Below are 13,685 nucleotides of genomic sequence, written 5' to 3'. Positions count from 1 at the left end.
AGGAAGGAAGGAAGGAAGGAAGGAAGGAAGGAAGGAAGGAAGGAAGGAAGGAAGGAAGGAAGGAAGGAAGGAAGGAAGGAAGGAAATCCAAGAAAGAGCTACATGAACTGATGCAAAATAAAGTGAGCAGAACCAGGAGAACATTGTACACAGTAATAGCAATACTGTGTAATGAACATTTATGAATGACTTAGTTGTTTGTTTGTTTTTTAAACACTTGCCTTCCATCTTGGAATCAATACTAAGTATTGGTATTCTCACCCAGTGTCACCCAACTAGGAAGTGGCTGAAGTCAGATTTGGACCTCCCATCTCTAGGCCTGATTATCAATCCACTGAGTCACCTGACTTAGCTCTCCTTAGCAATATAGTGACCCAAGGCAATTCTCTAGGAGTCATGATGAAAAACTCCATCCACCTCCAAAGAAAGAACTGATTGAGTTTGAATGCAGCCTGAGACATAATATATTTCGCATTATTTCTTCACTTTTGTTTGATTGAGTTCTCTTTCACAAAACGATTAATATGAAAATGTTTTACTCTCTTATACAATCTCTATCAGATTGTTTGCAGTCTCTGGGGGAGAAGAGAGAAGGGAGAAAGAATAAGATTTTAGCTTAAACTTTTTTCTAAAATAAAGATTAACAATTCTTTTTTCATGTAATTGAAAAAAATTAATATTATTTTTTAAAAGAAAGGGCAAAACTAGAACCAGAACCCAGCTCTTCTAGGTCTCAATCCAATTCCAATTCCACAATACCCCTTTGCCTCCCAATATATAATGTAGCAGGTGTCCCAAGGAATATCTAAACTATTAAAGCTTTTAAAAATTAACTTTTTTTCAGATTTCATGTCAATATAATTTTAATACTTTTCAGACATCCTGCAATTCATGTTCTCTCCCTCCCATCCTTTCCCCCTTTCCCAAGAGAACAAATAACATGACATAGGTTATACATGTGTTATCAGATAATACATATTTCTATGTTCATCATGTTGCAAAACAAAACCATATCACTTACACCAAATAAAAATTAATCGAGGAAACAAAGTGCAGAACGGCATGTTTTAATCTGCTTTCAGACTCCCTCAGTTCCTTCTATGATTTGTTGTGATTCCCTTGGAGTTGTCTTAAATCCTTGCATTGCTGATAATAAAGTTCTTCACAGACAATCATCATATGTTATTGCTGTTACTGTGTACAAATATTCTCCTGGTTCTTCTCACTTCACTTTGCATCCGTTCATATAAGCCTTTCCAGGGTTTTTTTTAATGATCATCCTGTGTGTCATTTCTTATGGCACGACAGTATTCCATTACAATCCCATGGCACAGCTTATTTAGCTGTTCCCCAAATGCAGACACCCCTCCAGTTTCCAATCTTTTGCTACCACAAAAAGAGCTGCTGTAAATATCTTTGCACTCATAGGTCCGTTCTTCCTATCTTTTGTCTCTGTGATACAGACCATAAATTGTTAAAACTTAAAAGCTAATAAGACTGTACTGAGATGTTTGGGATAGGCTGTATGTACACAGAGAAGGTCTGCATTTGTGAAGGTGTGGATCTACCTGAAGTTATGTGCATGCTTGGTTTTGGACTGGTTCTATGATTTCCTTGGCATAAGGAAATCCAATTAAGAAAATTCATTAGGAAACGGTCAATTCAGACTGGCATCGCTCTACAATTCATAGCAATTCATACCTGGAGAATCTGAGTTCAAATCCAGCAGCAGACATTTACTACCTATGTGATCCTGGGCAAATTACTTAATCCCCTTTGCCTCAGTTTCCTCACCTGTAAAATGAGCTGGAGAAGGAAATGGCAAACCACTCCAGCAGCTTGGCCCATTGGCAAAATAAGGGGGTTGGACTAGCCAATCTCCGAGTTCCCTTCAAGTTCTGACATCCTGGGATGATTCGAAGGTAGGTGTGTATACGTAAGTGGGAGGATGCTTGGTGCAGTTGAGATTTCATGACGTCAGGGTTAATCCTGACCATCAACAGTGGATGGCTCTGATGTACTCAAGAAGCCAACGTTTTAGCATTTGTCTGGTCAATCGATCTTAGCCAGCACTGTATGACTAATGCCAGTGTTACCCAGATAATGTCAGAAGCAGGCTCATCCGGCATTCAACGCAAAGAGAGCTACTCCATCCACCATATAAACCATCAATGGCTCGGCAATTTTCAAAGACTTGGACCAGAAGCCTTCGCACTAGACTGAGCGTCCTTTCATCTTTCTTTAATGATTCACAAGTCACTTCAAGGATTTTGCAAGGAACCAGGGTGTTTGTATGAATGTAAATGATCTCTCTACTGGAATAACCAATCTCATAGAAACACCTTGGGGGAGTGATGGTGGCGAGGTGGCATGGTGGATAGAGTTAGGAAGACTCCTCTTCCCCAGTTCAAATATGCCCTCGGACACTTCATAGCTGGGTGACCTTGGGAAAGTCACTTTGCTCTGTTTGCCTCAGTTTACTCCTCTGTAAAGTGATCAGGAGAAGGAAAGGGCAAACCACTCCAGTGTCTTGGTCAAGAAAACTCCAAAAGTGGGTCACAAAGAGTCGGACTTGCCTCAAAAATGATTGAACAAGAGTGACACCTTTTACATGGCTACCTCTCAACAAGTGACTCCGTTTAATGATGAAACCAGACGTCTAGGCAGGCTGTTTTCAGGAGAATACTCCTATGTGTACCCATGATAGAAGTGTCCATAAAGTATTTTCACTGCCCAAAGATTTCTCTCTTACCCCACATCCACACGGGGATCCATCACAGCCTGAAAATGAGAGAGAAGCAGAGAAATCTCTGCCATTCTAGCTTAGACGCAGTACTTTAAGGTTGGTTGGGGTTGGGTAGGGACAAATCATGGCAGGACAGGGTTCAGGATGACCATAAAGAAGATGAGGTGTTCACACTGTGCCCTTGCCATGGCTGACTATTCCCTTGTAATGCCTGAGAAATAAATATTATAGTTGAAGCCATCATGGTACACTGATTCCTCTCTCAGTCCTCTCCACAGCTGTTTGCTGAAGATGTTCCAAGCACTAGACAAGTGGGACTAGCCTGCTCAAGCCTTTGTCTATTTTTTGAAAATTGCAGCTATAGGAGTGGAATCCTAGTGGTCATACCCATGAGTGTCTTCACTCTGACTCTAGTGGCCCCCCAAGGGGATCTACCTAAGTAGAGTTGGGAGAAAGTTTGGGTGGAAACACCTTTAGCTGTGTGCCCTTGGGCAAGCCATTTAACCCATCCTGGGCCTCAGTTTCCCTCTCTATAAAATGGACACAATACTGATGGAGAAACCCTTACTATTGAAGAAACCGAGGCCCATAAAAGCAAGGTGATATACCAAAGACCATACAGGTTATAAATGGCAATAGAGACTTAAAATCAGGTCCTCTGATTCCGATGCCAACACTCTCACTTTCCACAGCATCACAATCACCAATCTCATTATAATATCAGCTCTTTGAGAGGTGAGACCATGTCTTTGCCATTTTTTATCTTCAGCACTTAGATTTATACCTGGTATACTATATTATTACATTATATATTTAATATATAAGCAAATATATCACCTGTATATTAATAAATATATCATTTAATGACTAATAAATGACAGTTAGTCAGGCAGCTAGTGGATAAAATGGTGGACTTGAAGTCAGGAAGACCCAAGTTCAAATTTGGTCTCAAACACTTACTAGTTGAGTAATCTTGGGCAAGTCACTTAACCTGTTTGCCTCAGTTTCTTCATCTGTAAAGTGGGGATAATAGCATCTACCTCACACAGTTGTTTTGAGGATCAAATGAGATTAGTGCTTTGCAAGACTTAAAGCAATTATAAATGTTTATTGCTTAGCTATTATTCTTTTTAGCTAATTTTTTTTAGCTAATTTAGGTAATATTCTTTTCCTGAAAACAGTCTTTCCAGAGATTCGTCATTAGACTCGGAGATATTTGTTGAGAAGTAGCCATGCAAAAAATGTCACTAGTGTGGTTCAGTCATTTTTTAGACATGCCTGACTCTTTGTGACTCACTTTTTTTTTTAAACCCTTGTACTTCGGTGTATTGTCTCATAGGTGGAAGAGTGGTAAGGGTGGGCAATGGGGGTCAAGTGACTTGCCCAGGGTCACACAGCTGGGAAGTGGCTGAGGCCGGATTTGAACCTAGGACCTCCTGTCTCCAGGCCCGACTCTCACTCCACTGAGCTACCCAGCTGCCCCTTTGTGACTCACTTTTGGAGTTTTCTCAATCAATTTACTAGAGTAGTTTGCCATTTACTTCTCTGGATCATTTTACAGAAGAGGAAACTGAGGCAACCAGAGTGAAGTGACTTTCCCAAGATCTCACAGCTATGAAGTGTCTGAGGGCATATTCGAACTCAGGAAGATGAGTCTTTCTAACTATCCACTGTGCCACTTCACTGCCATCACTACCCCAAGGTATTTCTACGAGGCTGGGTATCTGTCAACTTTTAAACTAATATTTATCTATTAATATATGTTAAATGATCGACCAGCCAACATGCAGAAATGATTTGGATGGCTCCAGAGTAGGCCAGATTGGAGACAAGTTGAATAGTGGAGGAATCCACTAACCAAAAGAAGCAAGATGGCTCAGGGGAGAGAGTGCTGGCTTTGGGATCAGAGGACCTAGGCTCATAATCTTGGCTCTATTATTCACTCTTTGGATGATGTCAAGCAGATCACTTTACCTTTCTTGACCTCATTTTCCTCATCTGTAAAATGAGTAGGAAGGGAAGAGGGAGGAGCAACAGGATTAGTTTAGAGAGCTTCTTGGTCCTTTCTGGAGCAACTGGTTTGCTCAGTGGATAGAGCGCTGGTCCTGGAGTCAGGAAGAATTGAGTTCGAATGTGGCCTCTGGCATTAGCCAAGTGACCCTGGGAAAGTCATTTGCCCTATTTGCCTTATGTTTTCTTATCTATAAAATGAGCTGTAGAAGGAAATGGCAAACTACTCCAATATCTTGGCCAAGAAAATCCCAAATGGGGTCATGAAGAGTCAAACACAGCTGAAATGACCAAATGGTAACAAATGGTCCTTTCCAGCTCCAGGTCTAAATCCATGGTCCTAGGACCCTGAAAGCAAACCTATGATACACGTGTCAGCACTGACACACATAGCCATTTTCAATGACATGTAGTCGCATGTGGCCGCATACAGAGAAGTATGGGGCCACATGCCGAAGATGAAACATCTACTGTAATGTAGTGTAGACACTCTATGCTGGAGGTCTGTAGGCCAAAACAACTGTCACTAAGCAGGTAACTTAAATAATTCGTTTTGGTTTATTAACTACAGTTATATATTACAATTGTACATTTTTGTTATTTAAACGATAAAAATCACGAAATTATGGTGTGTTTTTCTCAAAGTGACACACCACCCAAGTTATGCTCAGTTTTTTGGCGAATTTTGACACACCAAGCTCAAAAGGTTGTCCAGCACTGTTCTAGGATGTGTCTCTTGTCTAGCTGGTTCTCAGGCCCAGATCTACCAATGTCATCTTTTTCTTTCTTTCTTTCTTTCTTTCTTTCTTTCTTTCTTTCTTTCTTTCTTTCTTTCTTTCTAGAAAGACTTAAGATCCCAGGAGCCCAAGGGTTAGACAGGGACGAGATGTTAGACATCACCATGTGTGACTCCTTCATTTTTATATTGTTGTGCAAAGGGGAATTGTGTGTTCTCCCTAACAATGACTCTGACTGGAACAACCCCACTGGCAGAGGCAGCTTTGACCACAGGGGCCAGAGACACTGAATCTGTCTATGTCCATAGACAAGAGGACATGGCTTCAGTGGCAGGCAGACCTACCTAAGCGTGGCAAGCTGCAGAGGTCCTGAGAGCACAGAGGTGCAGACAGGAAGGAGCCTCTGTGGCCATATGTAACCTCAAGGTAGAAAGGGAATGAGTCACTCTGGGACTTCTGTGACAAGCTCAGGCATCAGCATCTCCCTAAGGCTCCTGTTCTAATAAGCTCCCATCTTCCCCCAGCCTCCCTGAGAGAAAGGAAGGCTTTTCACTTGAGGGCCTTTGGATTGGTGACTAACAATGCTCTCCCCTTAACAATCACTGTGGGGCCCCAAGATGCCAGCAAATCCTGGGAAAGAAGCGAGGAATCAATGGCAGGACAATAAACCTCACTCTCCCAACTCCATTCTCCCATTATCTGTTCTCCAACAGAGCGAAACATTTGAAAGCTTAGGAAATTCTTACAAAAGAATTGGTCTGATTTCTGACTTGGATAGAGACTGGATCTAACACTTCATTTTCCATCCTCCTTGTCCTCCTCTCTAGTCTTCTCTGAATGAGGAATGGGGGGAAGGGGTCCTGGCCAGGGAAAGGAAGCATCTTACCATAGAGAGTCCCGAAAGACTGAGGGTCGAATTTTAGCTTTACTTAGAGGCTGAGAGCCGTCTCTGAGAACCAGAATCTAGCCAGTCACTCTGATTGGCAAATAGGGCTTACCTTAAAATGGAATGCTCAGTGTGCAACCTTCCCAGCCCCTTCATCATTCTCTTTAAGGATAGTTAGTTTGGGGGGCAGCTGGGTGGCACAATTGATACAAGGCCAGGTCTGATCAGGAAGACCTGAGTTCAAACCTAACCTCAGATAATTCCTCACTGTAGGACCCTAAGCAAATCACTTAACCCCAATTTCCTAGCCTTTGCCATTCTGTCTTAGAGTTGTTACTAAGACAAACAATAAGGGTTTGTAAAAAATGATCAATTCCCATTACTTAGATCAGCTCTAGTAAGAATGAAAAGCACAATTGTCCCAGCATATCCTCATTTTCCTGCTCTGGGAAGCCTGTTGGGAGACCATGTGCCCAGCTTCAAACCTTTAGCCTGTTTCCATGAGATTGTAAGCTCCCTGATGGCAAGTATCAAATCTCTTCCAATCAATTAGGAAATAGGTGGTGCAGTGGATAGAAAACCTAAGCCTAGAGTCAGGAAGGCTTGAGCTGAAAATTGGCTTCACTTATTAGTGATGTGACCTTGGGGAAGTCATTTAACCTCTATCTGCCTCTGTTTCCTCAACTATAAAATGGAGATTTTAATAAAGCCTGCCTCCCAGGGTTTTTGTGAGGGTCAAATTAAATAATATGTGTAGCTTGCTTAGCCTAGTACCTGGCACATAAATGTTTATTCCCTCTCAACCAAGTTTAGATAGTTCTACTTTGTGTACATTTGCATTATGCAAATTTGACTTTATGAATGTGCATTACAAAAATACACCCATGTTAACTTTACTGTATAGCATTATACTTACTCAATTCCTGCCCCTCGGCTTAGTGCACTCCCAACTCACACCCCCACCAAAAAAAAAAAAAATCTGGTAAAAATCCTTCAAGTGAAATCAGAAGAACAAGAACCAACACCCTCATCAATGAGGGCTGCCAGACCAGGGGCTTACCTTGAGAATTCCAGTGCCAAGAGAAAAGACCATTACCCAGCTCGGAAAAGTATGTTTTCTCCAATCTTGGTACTATGTATCTGTCCTTGCCCCATCATGTCCCCTATCCTTTCCTATCTGTATTCATGTTCAGTCTAGTCTTGTGTGTCCCTCCTTTTGCTCTGGCTTCTCTGTGCTTTGCCCAAATGGGTCCTTGAACCTTGTGATGGCCTCTTTCTCTCTGCAGGGTGTTGCCCCCTTCCTGCTTCCTTCCCTCCCCTCCTACATCTGTGTTCAAATTCACATTCCACAAAAATCTCTTTACTATAGAGGTCTACACAATAGTCCACTTATATAAAGTAAGAATTATCTGTATCTATTGAACATTTATCATGTGCTTGGCTAAGGTACTGCAGCAGATACACAAACAAAATATTGGGTCCAGTTTCTACTTGTACCAGTAAAATTTCTGATCTAGCTGGAGAGACAAGAAACAATTAGAGGGGATAAACTGAAACCCTTCCTAATAAGACCAGGGGTAAAGCAAGGATGCCCATTATCACCATTGTTATTTAATATTGTATTAGAAATGGCCATTTCTATGGCAATAACAGCAAAGAAATAAATGGAAGGAATTAGAATAGGCATTGAAGAATCAAAGTTTTCACTCTTTGCAGATGATAGATGTATAATCCACCAAAAATCTAATAGAAGTAATTAACAACTTCAGCAGAGGCAGAATACAAAATAAATCCACATAAATCATCAACATTTCTACTTACCACCAACAAAGTCCCAGCAACAGCAAGAAATAGAAAGGGAAATTCCATTTGAAATAACTCTAGACAATAAAAAATACCTGGGGGTACACCTCCCAAAACAAACCCAACAACTTTGGGACACAATTATAAAACACTCTTCACAAAGAAAGAACTGCTGGAGTCTGAGTGCAGATCAAAACATGCCATCTTCCATTTTATTTCTTCCATGAGATTGTTAGTGTATGTATGATTTGTGTCTTCTGTCACAACAGGAGCAATATGGAAATGTGTATTTGCATGTGTGTGAATTAAATATCCCGTCCATTCTAAGAAGATGTACCCCAGGGATAGACAGAAGAATCACAGAGTCATGCATTTGCCAGCGTGGTTGGTGCCATGGAAGCCAGGAGACATGATGTATGGAGGCCAGGGGCCAATAGAAAGAACCCAATGAAGGGCTTAGAGGAGGCTTGAAAAGCTTCACTACCCTCGTGGCTCCCATCCAACTCCCTGGTCTCACTCTCTGAGCTATTCTGGCACCTGGCATGGAGGGGACCATAATGGGACTGGAATCTAGGACTTGATCTTACTTTAAATTAGAAAGCCTGGAAACTTTGTCTCTCTTTCTTACTCTTTACTAATAAATACTTATAAATTTAGAATAAAGTCTCCAAGACTAATTTTTATTCATAGCACATGGAAGTACTAATATAACCTAGACTATTTACTGCCTGGGGAGGCAGAGGATGGGGGGATGGAAGTAGGGAGAAAAATCTGAATCTTAAAATGTCAGAAAACAATTGTCAGGGAAAATTGTCAAACGTGGAAATGAAAAAATAATTTTTTAAAATAAAAAAACAATTAGAGATTAATTAGGAATTCAACTATGTGGGAATGATAGTGAGTCGAGCAGCAGTTCAGAAAAAGGAGACATTGTGAGGGAAAGGGGACAGGGAAATTGGTCTGGAATACCTGCATGGAAAAGGTGACGAGCTGGGCTTTGGGAAATAGATCAGTAGAGAAAAGGGCATTTCAGGCCGAGGTCACGACTATAATGATAATAACTCATATTTAGATAGTGCTTTTACATACATTATCTCAGTATGGAAGATTCGGCCTTTTTGCTTAATATCCCCTCACTATGCCTCGTGCTAGGCTGTGTATCCCAAAAGGTACCCGTTTATCCATCATTCATCAAGTGTTGGACACTGTGAGAGGGAGACACAAATTTGATTTGACAAATATTTATTTACTAATTTTTTTAAACCCTCACCTTCCATCATAGAATCAATATTGTATATTGGTTCCAAGGCAGAAGAGCATTAAGGGCTAGGCAGTAGGGGTTAAGTGACTTGCCCAGGGTCACATAACTAAGACATATCTGAAGCCACTTTTGAATTCAGGTATAGGGGGCCAATTTGAATGGAATGGAAAGTGTGTAAAGGAAGCCAAATAATAGCCATGGAGATTGAAGGTTTGCAAAGCACTTTTTGTACTTCTTTCTATATTTCCATATAACATGAAACAAGTCTGAAAAGGCAGCTGGGAACTGAGGATTTGGGGTTTTTATTCTAGAGGCACTGAGGAGCCATTCAAAATTTTTGAATAAGGAAAGTGGCATGATTAGATGAATAAGACATCCCGAAGACTCAATTTCAGTACATATTTTGAACTAAATTTAATAACCTGGAAAAAAGAAGTTAACACAGAATCCAGAATAGTTTACACACTGGAAAAATAACTGATCTACAATCATAATCATCAGCATTAACATCATTATTAAGCACCTACTGTGTGCCAGGCACTGTGTTAAGCACTCAGGATTCAAAGAAAAGGTAAAAACTGTCCCTGTTCTCAAGGAGCTCAGTCTAATAGGGGAGATAACAGGCAAACAAACATATATTCATTGTAAAGGGGTTATTAGTTATGATAGTCTATATTCATTTTACATTTTATATAATTATATATTATACTTTCTATATAATAATTATACTTTATGTGACATATTTTTACACTCTTCACGTAATATTACAATATTAGCATTCTTTAACTACTCTCCTTTCTCCATGTTAATGGAGTCAGGGAAGAGGGCTTGGTACGGATCATTGAAATCAGCCAATAAAGCAAAAACTTTTTTCTATTTTCATAATGTACTCCATATTGGTATTCAATTCTATTTGGTATGGAATTTTTTTAAAATTTCATCCTTCCCTAAAATCCTTCTCCAATTCCTCTTTATTCTAGATGTTACCAATGAACACAAACTCAAAGAAATCCCATAAAGCCGAGAAGCCTCCAGAGGTTGTGGCTGTTCAGTTTTTGAGTCTTGTCTGACTCTTTGTGACCCCATGTAGGGTTTTCTTGGCAAAGATACAGGAGCAATGTGCCATTTCCTTCTCCAGCTCATTTTTACAGATAAGGAAACTGAAGCAAACTAGGATAAGCGACTTGCCCAGGGTCACACAGCTAGGAAGCATCTGAGGGCAGCTTTGAACTCAGAAAGGTGAGTCTTCAGAATGCCAGGCACAACTGCCATAGAGTAACACAATCAATAGAGAACTGAATTCAAAGCCAAGAAGATCTGTGTTGAAATTCTGCTTCAGATACTTGCTGTGTAGCCCTGGGCAAGTCCCTTAACCTCTAAATCAGTGATTCCTAAAGTGGGCACCACCACCCCCTAGTGGGTGCTGCAGCGATCCAGGGTGGCAGTGATGGCCACTTATCTTTCCTATTAATTGCTATTAAAATTTAAAAAAATTAATTTCCAGGAAGCTAAGTAATATTTTTTCTGGAAAGGGGATGGTAGGCCAAAAAAGTTTGGGAGCCACTGATCTAAATCCTCAGGCTCTTCATCTATAAAATGGGAGAGAGAGGAACCCAGGACCTCCAAGACCTTTCCTAGTTTCAAATCTATAATCCTATGATAATCAATACAGACTCTGTCTGAGTTCTTGCTTTGGGAAGTTCTGGGAGACTCGTCTCCAAAAGACAGGCTGCCATGAGTGACCATTAAGTGGTCCGCAGAAATTCACAAAGACAGTCTGGTGAGATGGGAGGTTGTGGAGGGAGGAGGTGACCATCGTTGGTAGAAGGTGACCGCTGGTTGAGGAGCTGGCCACAGGCAGGAATCCTGGACCTTTCAGGACATCAAAGGAGTTCTCGGTCTGTTCACCACGCACACACTCACACATCTTGTGATGCCAAGCCTGGGTTAATGGTAAACGCAGCTGGCATCCCAGAGCACGTGGGCACAGATGGCAGAGGGAGGGAGGGAGGGATGGGACAGATGGCGGGGGGAAAGCTGACCTGGGCGTCCTGGTTTGCCAGAACCTCCCACCAGAGACAAAAGAGAGAGAACAAAATAGTCAATAGTAATGGGTACTGGGGCAGGGAGTCCAGGGCCCCAGGGATTCTTTTTCCTTTTTTTTTTAAACCCTTACCTTCTGTCTTAATATTAGTCTTAATATCAGTTCTAAGAATGGCAAGGGCTAGGCAACAGGGATGGTGATTTGCCCAGGGTCACACGGCTAGGAAGTATCTAAGGTCCGATTTGAACCCAGGTCCTGATGTTCTATCTCCAGAAATTCTTGCCTCTGATCACAAGTGCCTGACTAAATGACCCAAAGTAAATTCACCACTGGAGCTCTATCGCCTCATGCAACTCTGAAAAATGGGTGCCCCGGGACACCTCACATTGTTGAGACTCGGGAGCTCTGGATTCAAGTTCTGTCTCTGCCCTCTTCTAAGTTAAGCAACCCTGGGCAAGTCTTCTAACCTCACTAACCCCTAATTCTGTTACTTATAAAGTGGTAATAATAGCACCAATCCCACAAGGCATTTGTGGAGCTCAAATGAAATAAAATGCATACAATGACCTTTTTTTAAACCCATACCTTCTGCCTTAGAACCCATATTGAATAATGGTTCCATATTAAATATTGGTTTCAAGACAGAAGAGAATGAAAGGCTGAGCAGAGGGGATTAAGTGACTAGTCCAGGGTCACAGAGCTAGGAAATGTCTGAGGTCAGATTTGAACCCAGGACTTCTGATCTCTGGACCTGGCTCTCCATCCACAGAGCCACCCAGCTACCCCTCTGCTAACACAGTTATAACCAGGTCAAGGAAAATCCATGTTTTGTCATGGGATAGAAGTTCAGAAGGGCCGCCTGACCCTCTGTTTCTCTGCCCCAGCCTCTCCCCTGACCAGCCCTATCCTGTTAGGAGCCTGGCACCCAGCGGCATTTCCTGCAGCAGCTGGGAAATCTCCATTTCTCAATTAGTGTCTTAACGATGCTTGTGGGATGGGTGAAGAATGAATGAATCAATGAACAGATCAATGAATGATGACTGCTTTTAAGGGATTCGTCCATCATACTGACCCTATATGTCAGTGGAATCGTAATTGTGTGGTATTATTTTTTTCAAAGCAGGGATTGTGGGGATGAGAGGGGAACCCTAGATCTGTAATTTCATTAGTATATGGATGGAACTTTTGGTAGAGAAGCTTCCCACCAATACAGATCACTGCATTATAAAATAGAGTGCTAGGATAGAACACCAAGGCTGGAGTCAGGAAGACCTGAGTTCAAATCTGGCCTCAGATTTTTACTAGCAATGTGTGATCTTGGGCAAGTCACTTCACCTCATTTGCCTCAGTTTCCTCATCTGTAAAATGAGCTGGAGAAGGAAATGGCAAATGACTCCAGGATCAAGAAAACCCCAAGTGGGGTCATGAAGAGTCAGACATGCCTGAAAAATGCCTGAATAACAACATTAATTCAGGAAGATCTGGGTTCGAATCCTTCCTTAGATACTAGTCAGAAGGCCCTTTAAAAACCCATTCATCTCTGTAACCCCAATTTCTTTATCTATAGCAAGAGAATAATAATAATAGCACCTATCCTGGGAGTTGTTATGAGGATAATCTTAGATAATAGAGGTAAAGCATTTTGAAACCTTTAAGTCTTGTACAAGTATTAGTTACTATAACTAATGACTTTAACTTGGTTTGGGGCATGCAGGAATCCTTAACTCGGGATCCATGAACTTGTTTGGGGTTTTAAAAAATAATTTTGATTAAATCAGGAAGATCTGGGTTCAAATCCTTCCTTAGATACTAGCTGGCAGCCCTTTAAAAGCCCATTCATCTCTGTAAGTTCAGTGTCCTTCTCTATCACATGAGAAGAAGAAGAATAGCACCTATTCGGGGGCTTGTTAGTAGGATCATCTTAGATAATAGAGGCAGAGTATTTTGAAATCTGTAAGTCATGCACAATTATTAGTTATTATTACCAATTACTCTAACTTGGTCTTGGGCATGCAGGAATTCTTAATGTGGGATCCATAAATGTGTTTGTTTGGGTTTTTAAAATATAGGTTGATAGCTGTATTCCAGTCTAGCTGGTTTCCTTTGTAACCCTCTGCATTTTATTTAATGCATTTAAAAACAGTATTCTAAAAAAGAGTCCACGGGCTTTGCCAGATAGCCAGGGGTGTCCCTAACAC

The sequence above is a fragment of the Gracilinanus agilis genome, chromosome 4 (assembly GCF_016433145.1).
Source record: "Gracilinanus agilis isolate LMUSP501 chromosome 4, AgileGrace, whole genome shotgun sequence".
Lineage (NCBI taxonomy): Eukaryota > Metazoa > Chordata > Mammalia > Didelphimorphia > Didelphidae > Gracilinanus > Gracilinanus agilis.
This window is presented reverse-complemented; position numbering follows the sequence as displayed.